This window comes from Acinonyx jubatus, chromosome D3 (assembly GCF_027475565.1).
Source record: "Acinonyx jubatus isolate Ajub_Pintada_27869175 chromosome D3, VMU_Ajub_asm_v1.0, whole genome shotgun sequence".
Lineage (NCBI taxonomy): Eukaryota > Metazoa > Chordata > Mammalia > Carnivora > Felidae > Acinonyx > Acinonyx jubatus.
Window position 1 is genome coordinate 67,897,026 of NC_069392.1, and position 17,531 is coordinate 67,914,556.

Below are 17,531 nucleotides of genomic sequence, written 5' to 3' on the forward strand. Positions count from 1 at the left end.
GTGAGAGCAGCCTCTCAGACCTCTAAGGAACATGGACGTTCAAGGAGAGAGAGAGAGAGAGGGGGAGAGAACGAGAACAAATGTTTGGAAAACAGGTTTGGCAAACGAATTGCTTGTAAGGGCTATACTCAGCCATCTACATCCAGCTCACAAATCCACTGCCAGGAGGACACGTTGCTCTCTGTCTCCAGTCCCTCTAGAGCGCATGGCACAAAATATATACTCCTAGAGATTAACCATCACCCCACTTCCAGAGGAGAAAACCCAGGAACGTGGAAGTGAGTTTAAAACACAGACCTCCTGGCACTGGCCCACTACCACCAGCTCCTGTGGCTTCCTGGGCAGAGCAGGCTACGGGCAGAAGGAACAGAGAAGCACCACAGGCTGCTCATTATCAACCCAAGTAGACTGCAGCTTATCAGCAAGGGGAACAAATACTGGCCCTGCTTCTGATCTGGATCAACAGCCAAGCAGTGGGGAAGCAGCGTGAGAACACCGATGTCAACCAGAGGACGACCAGAAAGATAGAGATCTGGGCTAGGCGTGGGAGCCCCAAGTAGGCTCTGGTGTGGTAGCTGGGCTGAAGAAACCCTAACCCATAGCCACCACTCAAGTGCAGCAAAGAGCAATGTGGTCTCAGCTCACACAAACTCATCATCAAATGGGGATGGATCTGAGTGAATACCATTGGCCAGTAGACACCATTAAGATGGGGGAAAAAATGGATGCTCCAAATTGGCTATCCAAGCAATTACTTGAAAACATGTAAATCCCACCAAATATTTGGAGGAAAAACAAGTGGCTTTCTGAGATCTCTTATAGTTCTAGGATATCCCTGTTGTCATTAGAGTGTCTTCTTTTCTCCCCTTGTTTCTGAGAAATCTTTACATTGAAAGATGCTGTATAAAGAAGCCTGTAGCAGATGCTTGTGTTTCCCATGTTCACTGAATTTCATAGGACCTCCATCGGACCCTGGGGATAACAACAGGTGTCACCTCTCTTCTCAATACTTCACGATAAACTCCCTAGAAAACAGCTCCGAAGCACAGCCCTCCCAGACAACTAAGAGTATTAGCAGCTGGACCTCCAGACCTCGACCGTGAACACTGAAACAGACCTGAGCTTGACGCCATCTTTAAGACAACCTGTAACTGCCAAAAGGAGAACTGAATGGCAGGAGCCACACCCACAGGCTTGAAGTTTTGCATAAAGCCTCTACGTTCGACCTAAAATAAATCGGTAAGCACAGGATGCATCTGAGCCTTAGTCCTGAGCAGAGGATCACATGCGAAGGAAAAGTAAAGCCTACCCAAAGAACTCAGGAAGGTTCTCTGGGAGCTACATATGGATGCCAGGAGAGAAGGAGCCAGAGCAGTGGGGGCAGGGGTGAGGGCTGCCAGGCTCCCTGAGGCAGCAGCACACACAGCAAACTGGAGACACAGAACATGTTCTGGGGCATGACAACGTGTGGACAATGGCATTAGTGCTAACTGCTGCCTAATTTGATGGATATCAGATCTGATGTTAACATGTAGGCTAAAGTCAGGTAAGTTCACTTTTTTTTTCTTAAAGTTTATTTGTGTGTGTGTGTGCGCGCGCGCACACACAAGAGCGCGTGTGCATATCCCAAGAAGGCTCCACACTGTCGGTGCAGAGCCTGATGCAGGGCTCTAACTCTTGAACTGCAAGATCATGACCAGAGCCGAAGTCAGACACTTAACTGACTGAGCCACCCAGGAGCCCCAAATTCACCTCTTGTTAGACCATTCTAAAATGTTTTAAGTTTGTTTGAGAGCAAGAGAGAATGTGAGGGCAGGGGGCAGGGCAGGCAGAGAGTGAGGGAGAGAATCCCAAGTAGGCTCCACACTGTCAGCACAGAGGCTGATGAAGGAGATCATGACCTGACCCCAAACCAAGAGGTGGACCCTTAACCAAATGGGCCACCCAGGCACCCCCATTCTAAAGCATTTTTAATTGAGGGGCCTCGCAGGGGCTGCTACGGATTCTGTGTCTCGCATCCCTCGGACCTATCCCAGGAGTTTCTGAGCTGAGACCACAGGGTCTGGAGGCTTTTTGGGTTTCTCGCTTGTGACTCGCTTGGGATTTTGGGCTCGCTGCACAGCCCCTGGAGGGGCTGCTTGGGAATCTGTCTCCCATGCCTCGGACCTTCCCCAGGAGTTTCTGAGCTGAGACCACAGGGTCTGGAGGCTGTTTGGGATTCTGTGACTCCTTTCTCTCAGGTACAGGGAGCGGCTTCAGCTCCCTGACAGGGAATGACGTCAGCCATGGTAAGTGACTCAGGACCTGGAGGCCAGGGGCTCACAGATGGCCCGGTTCTGGCCATCAGCAGGAGCTTTGTAACCCTTCACCACATTGCAGAGTGTACACCCATCCCCCCAATTTGCTGCAAGGTTATAGGAGACGATCTCGACACTCTTTGCAATGATGGTGTTGGAGTTCAGCCAAACTGGACTACTGGCCCTGAAACTGCACACTTGCCCACCACCGCCCTGCATGGTTTTCCCTCTACTTGACCTCGCCCCTTTGCCATGTACCTTCTCTCAAGCCCTGCTCCAAGCAAATCCCCCCCCACCACATCCTGACTCAGGCATCCCAGCAGGGCATTATTTCCCCATCTTCTAAAGCCTACATCGTTGCCTCTGTACCACTTTTAAGACACTGTCGCATTCCACCTTGTATTGATGTCACTCCTGGTCGTTTTACCTGCTGTGTGACTTTGGGTCACTTCTTTTTCTCTGGGCCTCTGTCTCTTCACCTCTAGAGAACAGGCTATGACTTGGGACTCCCCGACTACTCTCCTCGGTCTCCGACATTGGAGGATTTTACTACCAAAGTCCTAATAGGAAGTATAGGTGGGGAAAAGCACTCCATTTCAAATCCTGGTTATTTGGGGCTGGTTCTGCATTAGGTATTTGTAAGCATGGAATTCTACCCAATATCTTTCAAAAACATAATCCATCCCATTCATCCCAGTTGTGAATAGGACTTAGCTGGCAACTTGGGTCAATTTGCTTTTTTAATAAATCACTTTCTCATAAGCCCAGCAGAACCCCCTTTAGAAAAAGAAGCCAATGGCCAAGGGCTTTTGTACCCAAGTGTTATTCAGGTCCAGGCTGTCGTGAGGAAAGTATGCATCACCCCCAGCAGGAAAAGTCCCTCGAAGGCCTGTGCCTCAGGCAAGAGCACAGAACCCTAAGGGACCTATGCATCCTCCAGCAACTGGGGAAAACACGGGCCACCAACACACACAGCTGCTCCCCAGGTCACAGCGGCTCCCCATCTTTGATCCCCGAGAGACAGGACTATTGCTAGACCCCTCCTGAAAACATTTACCACCAAACCAGCATAAGGCCTTGAGCTCCCTGAGCAAGGTCAATCCCCCCTCCTCCCCATTTTGGATGCGGCCCTCCTGGGAAGGACAGTGGAAACAGGTACCACTTCAATGCCCCTGAGGCTGCTCCACTGAAGGGAAGCTCTGCTCATCAGCCAGACACCGTGGGAACTTTATTTTGAAGAAATCCTGCTGAAATATGGTCTTGTTTGGGTTTCCCGTGGAGAATAATTTGTCACCTGTGGCCTCCCAATCGACAACACGTACACAGAATGCTCAGGGAGACACCACTCTAGCCAACTCTGAGAGAAACCCCAGAACAGCTCCAGAACCACCACCCTGGGTGTGAAGACAACACCACGTGCCCCACCCGGGGGCTTGTGTGGCACCCCTGTCCTCATACTTGGCCCTGTGTTCTAGCAGCCACAGTCCGCCCACACACTAGTCACTGAACTAAGAACCCGCGGAGGGCAAGCACTCACTTTAACCCTGAATCCTCAGGCCTCCTGGCACCAAAGTCTCTCCCCCATCACTCCTCCCCCCTCCCACCATGCCCTGTCCACAGAAGTGGCACCAGCCTCCACTCACCAATGACAGCCACAAACCTAGGAATCACCGTGAATCCCTCACTTTCCCTCAAGCCCCACGTTGGTATGTCCTATTGCATTTCTGTACCTCAGTCCCAGTCATCACCACCTGACATGCGTAACAAGAGCAGCATTCTAAGTTTTTTTTGTTTTTAACATTTTTGAGAGAGCACATGAGTGAGTGCACAAGTGGGGTAGGTGCAGAGAGAGGGAGACACAGAATCCAAAGCAGGCTCCAGGCTCCGAGCTGTCAGCACCGAGTCCAACGTGGGGTTCGAACTCAAGCCGTGAGATCATAACCTGAGCTGAAGTTGGACGTTCAACCTACTGAGCTCCCCAGGTGCCCCGATGAGGACAGCTTTCTGACATCTACTCCCACCTCTCTCAGCACACCCCCTCCTCCTGGGACCCTCTGTATGCGAATACTGGGTCACCTCTCTCCCCGGCTTTCGGCCCTCAAAGGGTAGCCTCTGCTAGCCCAGCTCTGTTGTGCTCCAGGCCCAGCTTTATTTTGGTCACTCCTCCCCTTGTTTGCTAAGTTGAAGCCGCACAGGGCTTCTTCACCCCTTTCCTACTTTACAGCTGCCCGAAGCATTGCTAGCTCAAAAGGATTCTATTTGATCTCCCAATTCTTGATGCCTGGTACTCACGCCCCCTCTGCCTTTGGCAGCTCTTGTATTACTGTTTTTCGGTGCAATTAATTACCACCTATTTACACCATGCTAGGATGGTACATAAAACTGTTAGCCACGTACCCCCTTGCTTAGGACTCTTAAGACTTTTGGGTGCCAGTCTTCCCATTTTAAAGAAGAGAAGGGTAAGTTTAGGAAAGCCAAGAAATACGCCCAGAGTTCTCAGCTAGCGAGACACCAAGCCCAAACTCCCATGTAGGTTTCTTTCTGTCTGCACCAGTTCACAACGGGCCGTTTGGGACGTCACTATCATCGTGCTCCTTCTTGTAGAAGACGGCATCCCTCAGTGAGCTGCACCTCCCTGCCCCGGAACAAATCTAGGCTTAATGCAAGAGATTAGATGTGAATCAGGGGTCCTCAGTACAGTTTGGCTTTTGACATCTTCAGCTTAAAGCCTGACAGGACTTCTTCAGAAGCTCTTCCCTGACCACCCTGCCTTCACAGCATAAAGCCCCCGACAGAGAGCCATCGCCCAAGAGGAGGGAGGGGAAGCCCAGCTAAGGCACGGCAGGAAGGACACCCTGTCTCTGAACACATCATTAAGCCCCTCCATTGCTTCCTCCTCTAGCAACAAATCATCCAGAAATTTGGGTGTCAGTAGAATATATTCTGTTCACTAATGGGATAATCAATCTACTGTTTCTTGCCTGTCTATGGAGTCTCTGTATTTTCAACACCCTCATCACAACACAGATCATCTATAGTTTAAAAAAAAAAAAAAACAAAAAAAACCAAAAAAACAACTATGCTAGCAAAAGGGGATCCAAAGCGTTTTTAATTAAGGATTTTGTTCAGTAAAGAGATTTGTGTCAGTACCATGTACAGAGTTCATCATTGGGAAACAGGCCAAGAAAATTAAAAGTAATCTTCAAAGCAATGCTGACTAAAAAGGGACAATAGTAATATGGTATACTGTCTCTAGAAACTCAAGTGCAAAGAAACAATACAACGTTTAGGGCTACGAACACACAGCTATACTGAAACAAAAGGGTATTAAAACCCTGGAGTGAAGAAGTTAGGTAAAGTCGTGTGGAGGGCTGAAGCAGAATGGTTCTGTGGGGAGAGGAGAGTAAGGCCGGCAAGGTATGACCCCTTCCAACAAGAGAGCCAAACCTCCACGTGGGAAGGCAGACAAACACCCTGGGCACCTGGAGGGAGCACCCAGAAGGAGTGCCCTGTGTGAGGGGTTCCCAGAGGGAGTGAGGCAGATGGGCATCCCCAAGTCCCTCTGCCATCAGGCACCGACTTCTTGCACTGCCACACCCTCCCCCCCTCCACCAGATAAGGGAATGTGTGCTCAGGCACAGTCCCCAACTCAAGTCATTCGGGAAGACCGTCAAAAATATTCATTAGAAACTGCTCAGTCTGTATTTAGCGGTAAGAGTTCTAAGTGTCTCTTCAGGAAGATGAAATTGAACCTTCCGACGGTGTTGAAGTACTTAGCGCATTTAACATCCAAGTATCACTTTCCCACTCCAGTTTCACAGCGGCTCTCGGAGTGCTCACTTCTATTTATAAATCTCCGAGGTATAGCATGATACAGGTAGCAGCAAAATGAATCCACGCCTTCCACTTACTTGGTGCTCCCGAGAGAGGCTGTCTCCTCTCACATGTGATAGCTTCACAGAACTGTGGGGAGCTTAACCAAGCCCGACTCTCGCTGGCAGACAAGCAGGTACAGGGGTGACAAACTGGTTAGGGGCTCCTCAGCACGGATGGGAATGTGCCCCTTTCTTTGCTCTTAACATAAGGGGCTGAAAGATGATCCCGAAGACCTCCCGCTACTCCCACACTCTGATTCCAGATCCAGGTTAGAGTCGAGCTGTGTGATACATTCTATGTTAACCACAATTACCTACTAAGGTCATAAACATTTTGGAACTCAGAAACTTGGGGGGTTAAGGGGAGGAGGAGCACCAGAAGCTAATGTTTTGTGCTATTTTACACTTTACAAACTTGTCTTAAACGTTGTCATTGGGTGGGGCGAACTACGACACACATGTGGTTGTACCTTACAGTGCCAAGTAAGTATCACTTTTCGAACTCTTCTCTGAAAACTTTATCAGTGAATGAACACATCCCAGTAAATTGCGTTAGTCCAGCTCCTGAGGCCAGGTGCATGTGAACACCCCAGGCTAAAGCCCAGCTCTTGGTACCACACAGCCTCTCTGCCAAACGACCAGCAAGACACAAGGTCCTTTAGTTTTTCATAGATGCTTTATTCTTTCATCTTTTCGATGTAGGGCATCTGTGAAGGTACATTTCAGCATCTCTCATTTCTCCAGGCTACTTCTAAGGGGATCTCATCTGCCCTAGTGCCCCTGCCACCCCAAAGTTGTCCACACTTGGCTACAGCTCCCCACCCACACTGATCCTGGGAGCCAAACACCTGCACCACCCCCCACTGGGCACGTACGTGTGGAGGCTGCACAGGACTCCAGAAGTCTGCACATCCAAAACGGAGCTCTCCCAGATCCCCACTCTGCTCCCTGCACGGACGGTTTGGGGTGCTCCGCACAGCAACAAGGAGGCACTTGGGAAGGGCCCTTGACTCCTTTCTCCCCTTTACTCCATCAAAGCTGGATGTAGTGCCTCCATTCTTTTTCTCATCTAGACCCAAATCCCATTCCTCACCCCTTCTCTCCCAGATCCTCCCAAAGCACCACCTGTTCTCATCACTGCTGGAAAGCTATTTCTAAGACACTCATTCAAATGTACCCAGGCCCTGCCCAGCACCCTTGCATGAGACACCCTGGGGCCTGAAGGATGCAGTCAACGTTTTCAGCGTGCCAGGCCCTTCATGATGATCTGTTCCCAGAGACCACTCCAGGCAGAGGCGTCAGGCCGCGTAGAAGACAAGGAAGAGCAGGCAGTGTTCAGGGAAGATGTCAAATTTAGGACAATCAGATCCCAATAGGCAAGTCAGAGGTCTTTGGCAATACTCTGCAAAGAACCCGAATTTGTTCACGAACCCTGCATGTACATTAGAAACACCTGCAGAGCTCCCAAACTGATCTCAGCTGGATCCCACACCAAACCAACTGGATCACAATCCAATTGTGGGGTGGGGCCGGGATGTTTAATTCCACATCTCTGCCACATTAGTCCCACTAAGGTTCAATTAGCAGTTCAAATACCCTGCAACCTCTATCTGTCAACATCAGCCTAATACAGCACAACGTGGAATTTAAAACAAAGATTAGCTTTGAGAAGCTTAACAGAATCTTTAACCAATTCTTTCTGGGTGCAGACAATAGAAGCCTTTAATTTCCAGCATTCTAGCAAACGGCTTACGGCCAGTCACCTAGAAATCAGTTTTGTCAACTGGATTTACATTACTGATACCCGCACACAGTTAACATAATGGCACAGGCTAGGCAGCTTTGGACGTTAGAACACAGAAATGCAACACAAAGAACATACTCGTGCCTGCTAATGCCAGCAGTTGGGAAAAATAAACACAGTTTCATACTATCTCCGACTTCCAGGTTGCTTAACCCAGGGCCCACCGGATAGAATTCAGAGACCCACAAACTTAGATGGAATAAAAACCACACCTTCAGTTTTACTAAATTCTAGCAACTTTCACATTTCCTTCAGTTGAGAGGAAAAAAAAAAAAAGAACAAACAAAACTCCAGCTTTATCAGACCGACCCTGTGGCTTTGACACCATATTATAGTTGCTGCAGCTACTAAATATTTACATGCCTCACTACAAAATGTTATTGGATCGCCATTAGTGTACTAATGAACAAATCCCTCATATCTTCTAGATCACAACTCCCTAAAATATTCTGGCCACTTTCGAGATAGCCCATTTCTTCTATAATTGTATACATATTTGATACATGTAAATGTGTTAAGTGGAACAAAAAGGTTAAGTACCTAATTCTCTTTTCAAAAGATTTTTGTGTGTGTGCGCCCAATTGCAAAACCATGCCTCTTTACACAGCACTAATCACGCCAACTTTTAAGAAGACCATGTTTACATCAGGCCCTCTATTTCCCAAAGGCCAATCAGAAACACCATTATCTGTGCTGGAGGAGACAGAGGGCAGATTTCAGAGACCACCCCCTACCCCTCACCCAACACCCCTCTGGCTATAGGGCAAGGTACTCTTCACTAGAAAACAGCTTCAACCATAAAGCCAGTATACAAACTTCCAAGCCTTAAAATGGAAGCCTACCAGAAGTTCAGTGATTCTCTATGATTTGTATCCTATCGCCCTCAGTAGGCCAATACTGTCCCTTGGGAATGCAACGATTTTTAGATGTACTTTCTCACAAGTTCCTGGGTGACACTAGTCTGGGCACCATGAGAATCCCCAGACTAGATTTCTCCATCCCTTGCGCTGTTTTGATATTTCATGATTCTCTTCCTTGGCCGTGAAATTCTAACACCTGGACCTAAAGCTGAACCCACCTTGGTTATCTTAGGGAGTCTGCTCCATTTGGTAAGGGTTTGGCTCAAAAGAGACCATGTTTGTGGCCTCAGCCCTCCATCCCTGCTTCTGGTTTCCACATGCTTCCATTCGGAGACTCTGAGTTATGTGTTCTCTCCATACCCTCCCATTCCTAATCTAGAAATGCTTTCTTCAACCCTTTAAATAGGAGACATTCAGGACTGGGTTGGGGTGGGGAAACAGGACAGGTGCTCAGCACTGGCTGATGGTGGGAACCAAAGGCCCTGGGACATACTGTGGACAAACCAGAGTCTGGCACCCAATCATTCAATAAATAGTTCGTGATGAATGAATAGATACTGAAGGCGAAGAGAACTCAGTTTGGCTACAGGAAAGAATGCACACTCAACCTTCACAGAGTTTTGCCCATATAGCTTAAAAAATTAGACTACTGATTCCAGGCACAAATCGATAGACCTAAAACATGGGGAAGCAAACTGCCTTAGGAATCTCGTGATGATTCAATATTCTGGTCACTAAATTCAAGAGTCCCAGAGGCTGACACAGGAAGGGGAACTGTGCAGGTGTGAATTTGAAAATGCACCAGAGCCTAAGCAACAATTAAGTTCAAATGCAAAGCTTCTAAGAAAAAGATAGGCTAAGGGAATAAGGGAAGCTCAGGCCAAAGAAAGTATTTGGGACTTGATTTCTCTTTCCTTAAAAATAACAAAGCTGACAGATCAGAGGCTCCCCCAGATGAATAAAGGCTCCAAGAGATCCTGGACAAGGGATTTGATACGGGGACGAGAATTCATGCCTTTCTCTCAGGCAACAGTCAGTTGACAGATCGGTGGCAAAACTGAGCAGCTAGCTATGTCAATGCCCACGTTCTGCTAGTAGATCTGAAGGGTAAGAGCTTTCCAACCTTTTCTCTTCAATGGGTCCCATAGCTAAGCAAGGAGGGTCTGTTCAGGATTCTTAACACAGAATTGAAAAATAAGGCTCAGCATTTGCTTTTCAACATCGGTTTTTGGGGTTTTGTTTTGGCAAAAAACACTAACCATTTCCACAATGGCCTCCAGGTTAAAGAAGAGTAGGCTCTTCACTTTTTAGGTTCTCTGTCCATTCCAGCTCACCATGCTCTTTTCTAGCTTCCACACATAGTCCCCCTTCCTGCTTTTAGCTACTTCACTCACATGGCCCAAAGGGAGGGTATAGAAGGTGAGAGAGAGTATGGCCCAGGGAAGGGCCTCACGTGACCAAAGGTTTTCCTCAGCTGGCTCCATTGCAGGTGCCACAGGAAACAGACACCCAGCTGAGTTTAGGGCAGAATTCCCAGTGTGCTCTGCACTCCGGAGCCTCACCGGGGACCTTGGACATATAGGGTTGTGCGAAGTGGGAGATTAGGAAACCAAGGGTTTCAGGCTATAAAAAGAAAATCTGAAACTTTGTGGGGAGTGGGCAACCAGCTCGACCCCATGAGCTTTGACTACCACCTGGGTAGAGCGAATACTGACACCTACAAATCATCAGGAAGCTGTCATCAGTGCCATGTGACAAAATCTTAGCTCCAGTCAGATGGAACTGTCCAGGCTCTCCCACTTTCTTCAGCTTTCTTCCTGTTGCCTCTTAACACAGAATTCTTCCTTCTCCATTGCCTTCCCTCAGCCTCACTTTCAAATCCTGTCTCTCCCTTCAAGACCAGTTCAGAGGCGATCTAAGAAACTAGTACCGAAAAACCAGCTGTAAGTAGGTGTTCCTACCATTTTCTCTTTCCCATGGAGGAAATAAGGCAAGGACACCACATGACGTGTTCAAAGTCCCTCCAAGTTGCAGAGCCGCACTTGGGCATCCAGTTCAGCGCTCTTTCCTGCCAGAGGTCAGGGGCCCTCAAATGCATCGTGCATCCAACCACAGGAGGGGCTGCTTTGGGAAAAACATCTGCTTCAGCCTGAAGAGGTCCAAGTGAAAGTAAAAGCACCCTGTGGCTTAGTAGGTCATTCAAGGAACTGCTGCACTCAGAGCAAATGTGCACTGAGCAGTGGCTCTGGTTATTTATCAACAGTGGGTCTCTCTGGCACCATGTCCCCCAAGTCTGTGGATTTGGAGATAGAAAAGAATCATACCCATCAGGTCTCGAAACCCCTTTGAGTCCTCAAAACAAAGACGTGCTTTAATGGGCTGGAAAAGATTTAATAATGGAAAGCCAATCAACCATTCGTTAGGTTGTCAGGAAAACTTGCTGAGCCGCAAAAACAGCTCTAGCAAAACTGAAGTCTTAGGGCTCCTCCTGCCTTCTCTCAACATGCAGGCCTCTGGCACAGCCTGAGGTCTGCACCATCTGGGAAATCCCACCTACACGTCTGTGTGGGCCGACCCCTCCTCCTCACAGTATTCGGGGCTGAGGTTGGCCAAGACTTCCTCCCCACCTGCACCCACTCCTGGAGATTTTAATCTTGTAAATGAATGAAACCATTTCAGTGGATGAAGAGACCATACTGATGTCAAGCCTTGAACTTCTGCAACAGCAGCTTTTTAGGCCAAAAATAGCCTTGAGAGATCACAGGATCCTTCATCACTTGGGCTGGGCAAGAGTGTAAGATCTTGGTTCTAACAGACAGTTCTTATCAATCAATAGGAACCTCCGTGCCCCCTATAAAATACCTTTTTATATAGCACAGATATAAGCAGTGAGGAATTAGCAATAAAATAGAAGACCTAAATAACAGGCATCATCAAAATTCACAGTAATCAATCTCAATTCTAGCCTACTACACGATCGCATCTGAAATTTCTGTTTAGCATTCCACTGGCACTGAGGCAGGTCAGATAACACTCCTTCCCCTACTTTGCAGGCACAAAAACCAATACAAAGTGTAAATGATTTATCCAAAGCCAGGCTTTCCTCCACAGATCCCAGCAGAGAATGGGGCTTTGGGTACTTTCCAAGAGTAACAGTCCAAATGCCCTTGGACATGGGTGGTAGGTCAACAGGGACCCCAGAAGTGGAAATAAGGCCTACTCGAGCACCTACAGGCCTCTCAGCAGCAGGAAAGGGAGAAGAAAGGGAAGGACAAGGGGGACTCAGGGGCCCACCTGTCACATGGCAGTTCTTCACTACACACCTACGTGGGGTAAAACATTGAACTAGCTTCTATGTGTGTGAAATTGCTCCCTTGAAAGGCCAACAAGAAAGCGACACCTAAAACAAAAGACAGCATCTGTGCTGAAAAAAAAAACCTACAAAAGACCAATAGCCTCAGACTGGAGAAAACATCAGGGATGGCTGAGACCCTGGGCAAAGACCCCAGTGGACCTTGTTCCACATCAATGATAACGCTAACATTGACCTTGACTAAGAATTACAAGTTCAGAAACGGGAATTGGCTGTGCAGTGCAGTCACAGAACAGGGGCCAGAGAGCTGAACCGAAGACTTAAAGCTTTTCCCAGTCTTTCCTTGCACAGCAGTTTTTGGGGTACAAACCTAATTATGGAGCTACCTTGTCCTCTGGGCAAAAAATAATCCCAAACTCCTTTTCTAAAAAACTCAACAGTGACTCCTTATGAACAGAGGGGCTGTCTTAATGCAGATGATTGACCACACCTTTGAAAAGATTTTGGGTTCTGAATCTTTGGGGGGCTGCATAATTAAAGCAATCCTAAAACCTTCCCAGGGCCAGAATTTATACTTGCTGTGTGTCTTTAAAACCTTTTTGGACTTTCCCTTGAAGTCCCTCCTCAATTGTAAGACCCCCAAAGGTCATGTGCTATTTTAGTGTTTAGTGTCACTTATCAAAATCCATAGCTTTAGATTTTAAGGTAAGAAATATTCTCCTGGAGCAGGTGTGCCCAGGGTGAGGGAAGCCGGCTTTCTGGGAGTTTCCAGGTATCTTTCTCAAGGATACATAAAGTCACACTGTGCTAGCTCTTCTCCCAGAGCCTTCTTGGGGCAGCTCACCCTTTCTGTGCTGCCTAGTGAAGGAAAATGGTTGTGCCATGGGCACCACGATTGCAGCCCTCTTTGTATTCATCACATGCTGACCTGGAATGTATGAAGATCCTGGCCAGTACTGGAGTCCTCTCCAGTCCTGGTCTCCTGGAATACTACAGGCTCCAGGGCCGAACTGGGAAGCTATCATCATCAACAAGGTAAGCAACCACAATGGCATGGTGCATTCTGCTGAGCCGTGTTTTGGTTTCCTGGCTGGTGGAGAATGGACAGAGAGAGGGCCAAAGACGAGGTGCCAGGTGGGCCACGCCTCCAGAACCCGGGGAAGATCAGAGAGCTATGCAACCTGCCACCCTACCGCCCAGATGTTTTCTTTAATCCCATTCTCTTTTTACTTCATTTCCTTGCTGTGTGGGACTGTCAAGGCTGCCAAGATCTGTATCAGCCGAGGATCTAGTCCTATAGGTACCCTAAGACCTAAATATTTTCTTTTTAAATCTTCATTTTAATGACACTTAAATTTAAAAGACTGGCTTATGGTTTGGAAAAACCCTCTTGCATATAGTAAAATAGATTTGCAGACATACTGGTTAGCATGTGTGGTATTGAATCCCCCTCCAGGTAATGCATACGGAAACACAAATCTTTCTGGACAGGATTCTTTACAACCGACTATTATTCATACCTGCCTCCCTGCCCACGTCCCACCTGTCACAGCCTTATTTTATCAAGTCTAAGCTCAAATGATACCATCTAGGAACTATAGTTCCAGTTCACCTTCTCTAAAATAGCATCTCTAAATCTGCTACCACTTTTTATTATTGGTGGTGGGGGGGGGGAGGTTAACAGCTTTATGGAGATGCAACTCAAATACCACACAATTCATCCATTTCAAGTGTACAGTGGTGTTTACGATGCTCAGTTGTGCAGCCATCGCTCAAATCAATGTCAGAACATCTTCACCACCTCAGAAAGCAGCCCTGTGGTCACTACCAGCCCCTTCCCAGTGCCCGTCCATCCGTCCACCCCCACCCTCAACGCACTTGCTAATGTACTTGGTCTCTAACAGATTCCCGAATTCTGAACTTCCATAGAGACAGAATCACGTGATTTTTTTTTTTTTTTTTTTTTGCCTGGCTTTCATGTAGCATAAAGTTTTCAAGGTTTATCCATGTTAGGTCTGAACAACAGTATTTCATTGCATAGATCTACCATTTTTATTTTTCAGTTGACGGATGTTGGGGTTGTTGCCCCTTTTCGGCTATTAGGAGTAAAACTAAATACTTGTGTGCAGGGTTTATGTGTGGACAGGTTTTATTTTGTCTTGGGTTATAAACAGCTTTGTGAAGCTTCAAGTAAAAGGGATTTTCAGTGCCTATCAAGATCTGCTCTGTGAAAAAAAGAGAGGAGACATTCAGGGACAATTCTAATTACTTGATTCTGTAATAAGTTTTATTGGTGACTTTTTAAAGCAGCCAAGCTAGAATAGAAATCCCCCAACTCTAAGGTATTTTATCAAATTAAAGCCCTTCCTTTTTTTTCAAATGTGTATCAAATGTTTCAAATTGTGATACTCCTTATGAGTGAACTCATTCGACACTCCCAATTCCTAGAAATGCCAATTAATATTAAATTTTGATTGCCTAGGGAAATTTTGAAAAATCCAACCACCCCTTCATGGAGAATTCAATTTGGGGATTTCAGTATGATTATTCAGGCAGTTCTGTTGTTTCTGTTTCTTGCATCTGACCTCAAATAGGAGCTCCAGTGGGCTGCCTGCAGACTGTTTTCCCTCATCACTGAATCCCTTTTGCATGATGATATACTGAGTCTTTTTACCCTACTTGCCAAGGCAAAACTTGGGAAAACATGAAAATATCAGTGGTTGTGAGGGATGGGGGGCTAGAGGGAGGGATCAACAGGCAGAGCACAGAGGACTTTTAGGGCAGCAAGACTACTGATGGGTACCATAATGATGGGTACGTGTCATTACACATTTGTCCAAACCCACATACTGTACAACCATCAAGCATGGACCCGAATGTAAACTATGCATTTGGGGTGATTGTGACGGGTCTGTAGGTTCATTCATTGTAACAAAGGTACCACTCTGGTGGGGGATACAGATAACACGGGAGGACGTGCAGATGTGAGGGCAGGGGGCACATGGGAACTCTCTACCATCCTCTCAACTTCACTAGGAAGCTAAAACTGCTCTAAGACATGGTCCTACACACACATTTAGGGCCTTAATTTCTTAGACTGTTCATTCCTTGCATACTATAGAACTCATTGTAAAAACCTGTGTAATGCATTTGCAATCTTTAAAACACCAATATGAAGATATGGTTTAAAGATACGGTCAATCATGGAATGCTTTAAAAAATTAATACCTAATTCTCAAGTAGCATCTTCCATGTGCAGACATTTTCCACATATCAAACAACTGATCCTCAGAACATTCCTAGGAATAAGGTCCTATTCTGATCATCCCCACGTTACAGATGAGGAAACAGACACAGAGCAAGAAGCCTCACCTAAAGTCACACAGCCAAAGAGAGGGGGCATGAGACTCGGACCCAGGCAGCGGGCTCAGGCATCCATGCTCCGTGCCATTGCGCCAGGCTGCTGCCTCTGGGATGCGGGGGTGGCCACTGCAGTGTGGCTTCTTAACACAATCATTTTGGCACGCAACCACTTCAACTACCACTCTCAGGCTAATAAATGGTAGGTTTAATAAGTAGTTTTAGTGAGTCACATGACAGGAGGGAGGGAGAGAAGTAGGTAGAAAGGTGTCCCCAACTAATTAAAGAGGTAACACTTTTCTCCAACGGGCTCAGGTGACCCTCTGTCCCTAGTCTGTGTGATCACCCAGCTGGTACTACTAAACTTGACTGAAGAAAAATGTGAAGCCGTTTTACACTCCAGAGTCATTTATTCTTCGCTTGGGAGAGAAGACAGCAAAGCAAACACACACAGGCTCCAAAATAAAATTTGATGGACATTTGAAAAACCAAAGTTCATCCACAAACCTTTTAAAATACACTATTATCAAGTCGTTAGTGGAGGAACCATAACCTATTACATAATTGAATTTGTAGAAGTCAACGTTCTTAATATTTTCTGGCATGATCTGTAAAAGGCTGAAGGGCTATTGCTAGCCTACAAACGAGAAGGTACAAGCCACTCGGGGTTTGAGTTTGCCCCTGCTGCCCTCATCATTTCTCTCCAGGTCATTCCAGAATCCCACATGTGCTCTCCTCGTACCAGCCGTTCTATGTTGCTCCAGAAGATGCTACCTCTGCTCTAGATTTTCCCCCGCCCTTTCCTACTCACTTGCTCTGTGGTCCTGCCTCTTCGAGTCCAGCCTTCAGCCAGCCATTGCTTTGAGGGAGGTCTCTCAACCATTTCACTCAGCATGCTTTCCATCCTGGCCAAGGCACAAGGAGGTTTGGGCCTGGCCAGAGGTCTTTCTCAGATCGCATCAAGACACACTCTGAGCAGAAATGGGGGTCTGACTGTGGCCTAGGGAGCTGGCCTTTCTGCCAATGGTTAGGGGGAGCCCTTGACTGGGGGGCTGAAGACCCTGGAGGCCTTGACACAAACTCAGTGCAGGGCCTAGCAAGTCTTTGCCTCCCACTTGGAACTCAGTTTCATCCTCGGTAAAATAAATGAGTTGGAGCAAAATTATCTAGGGACCCTTGCAGCTGTCAAAGTCTGATTCTCTTACATGCTCTACTGCACCTGTGACAGGTGCAAGGGAAGCTGGACGGAAGACCATTTTTGGCCACTGACCAGGGCAGAGGTAACCACACACTGGCTCACAAGCTCACCTGACACAAGTCCTTAGAAAAATGTCGGGGCACCCTGGCTACCCTGTCACTTGGGCCAGGAAAGACCGTCCTCTCATCTGGCCACCTGTCTCTGCAGTGACGGTACATTAGATCCCAGCACACCCTACGGATTCAGCTGGTCTTCTCCCCACACACATGGGACTTATTCCCATCCCAGCAATTTTCTGGAGGACACCTCCATTATGAGACACATTTGTGGAATCCGTGCATTATTCGCCCAACATGTCAGTATCTGCCACATGCTATCAAGATAGGAATCTTAGCAATCCAAGGGAAAGTCCTGGAACAGTTCAACTTCCTGCCACCCCACCTACCAACCTTCCTGCTTCATCAGCACCTGGCTTTTCTCCTCCCCATCTCTAACAGGAGGATTCTGCCTTCTCCAGGAGGCAAATGTCACCACCTGAGCCCTGGATCCCACCCCTACGTCCGGCACTCCACTCTACCAGTTACCCCCTTGCTCTGCTCCCATACTCCCTCCTCCCCGCCATTGTTTTAACATTGAGACCCTCTACCACAAAGCACATACTCCCTCCTCCCCAGTGGCACAAAGGATAGACTTGGGAGTGAGAAGAAACATGGTCAAGACTGAGACTGGTTCAGAGGCTGCAGCAGTGACCCAAATGAAGGATGAGGCTCTCAACTGCAGCAATGGGGGAAGGAATCGGAGCCAACAGACCCAAGCTGCATTTT

At 47.4% G+C, this 17,531-nt stretch overlaps 1 protein-coding gene across 1 annotated transcript in view; it reads right to left on the bottom strand.

The window, feature by feature from the left end:
• The window catches only part of MYO5B (myosin VB), a 230,963-nt gene that overhangs the window by 147,061 nt on the left and 66,371 nt on the right, over positions 1-17,531 (bottom strand). The window lies entirely within an intron of this gene.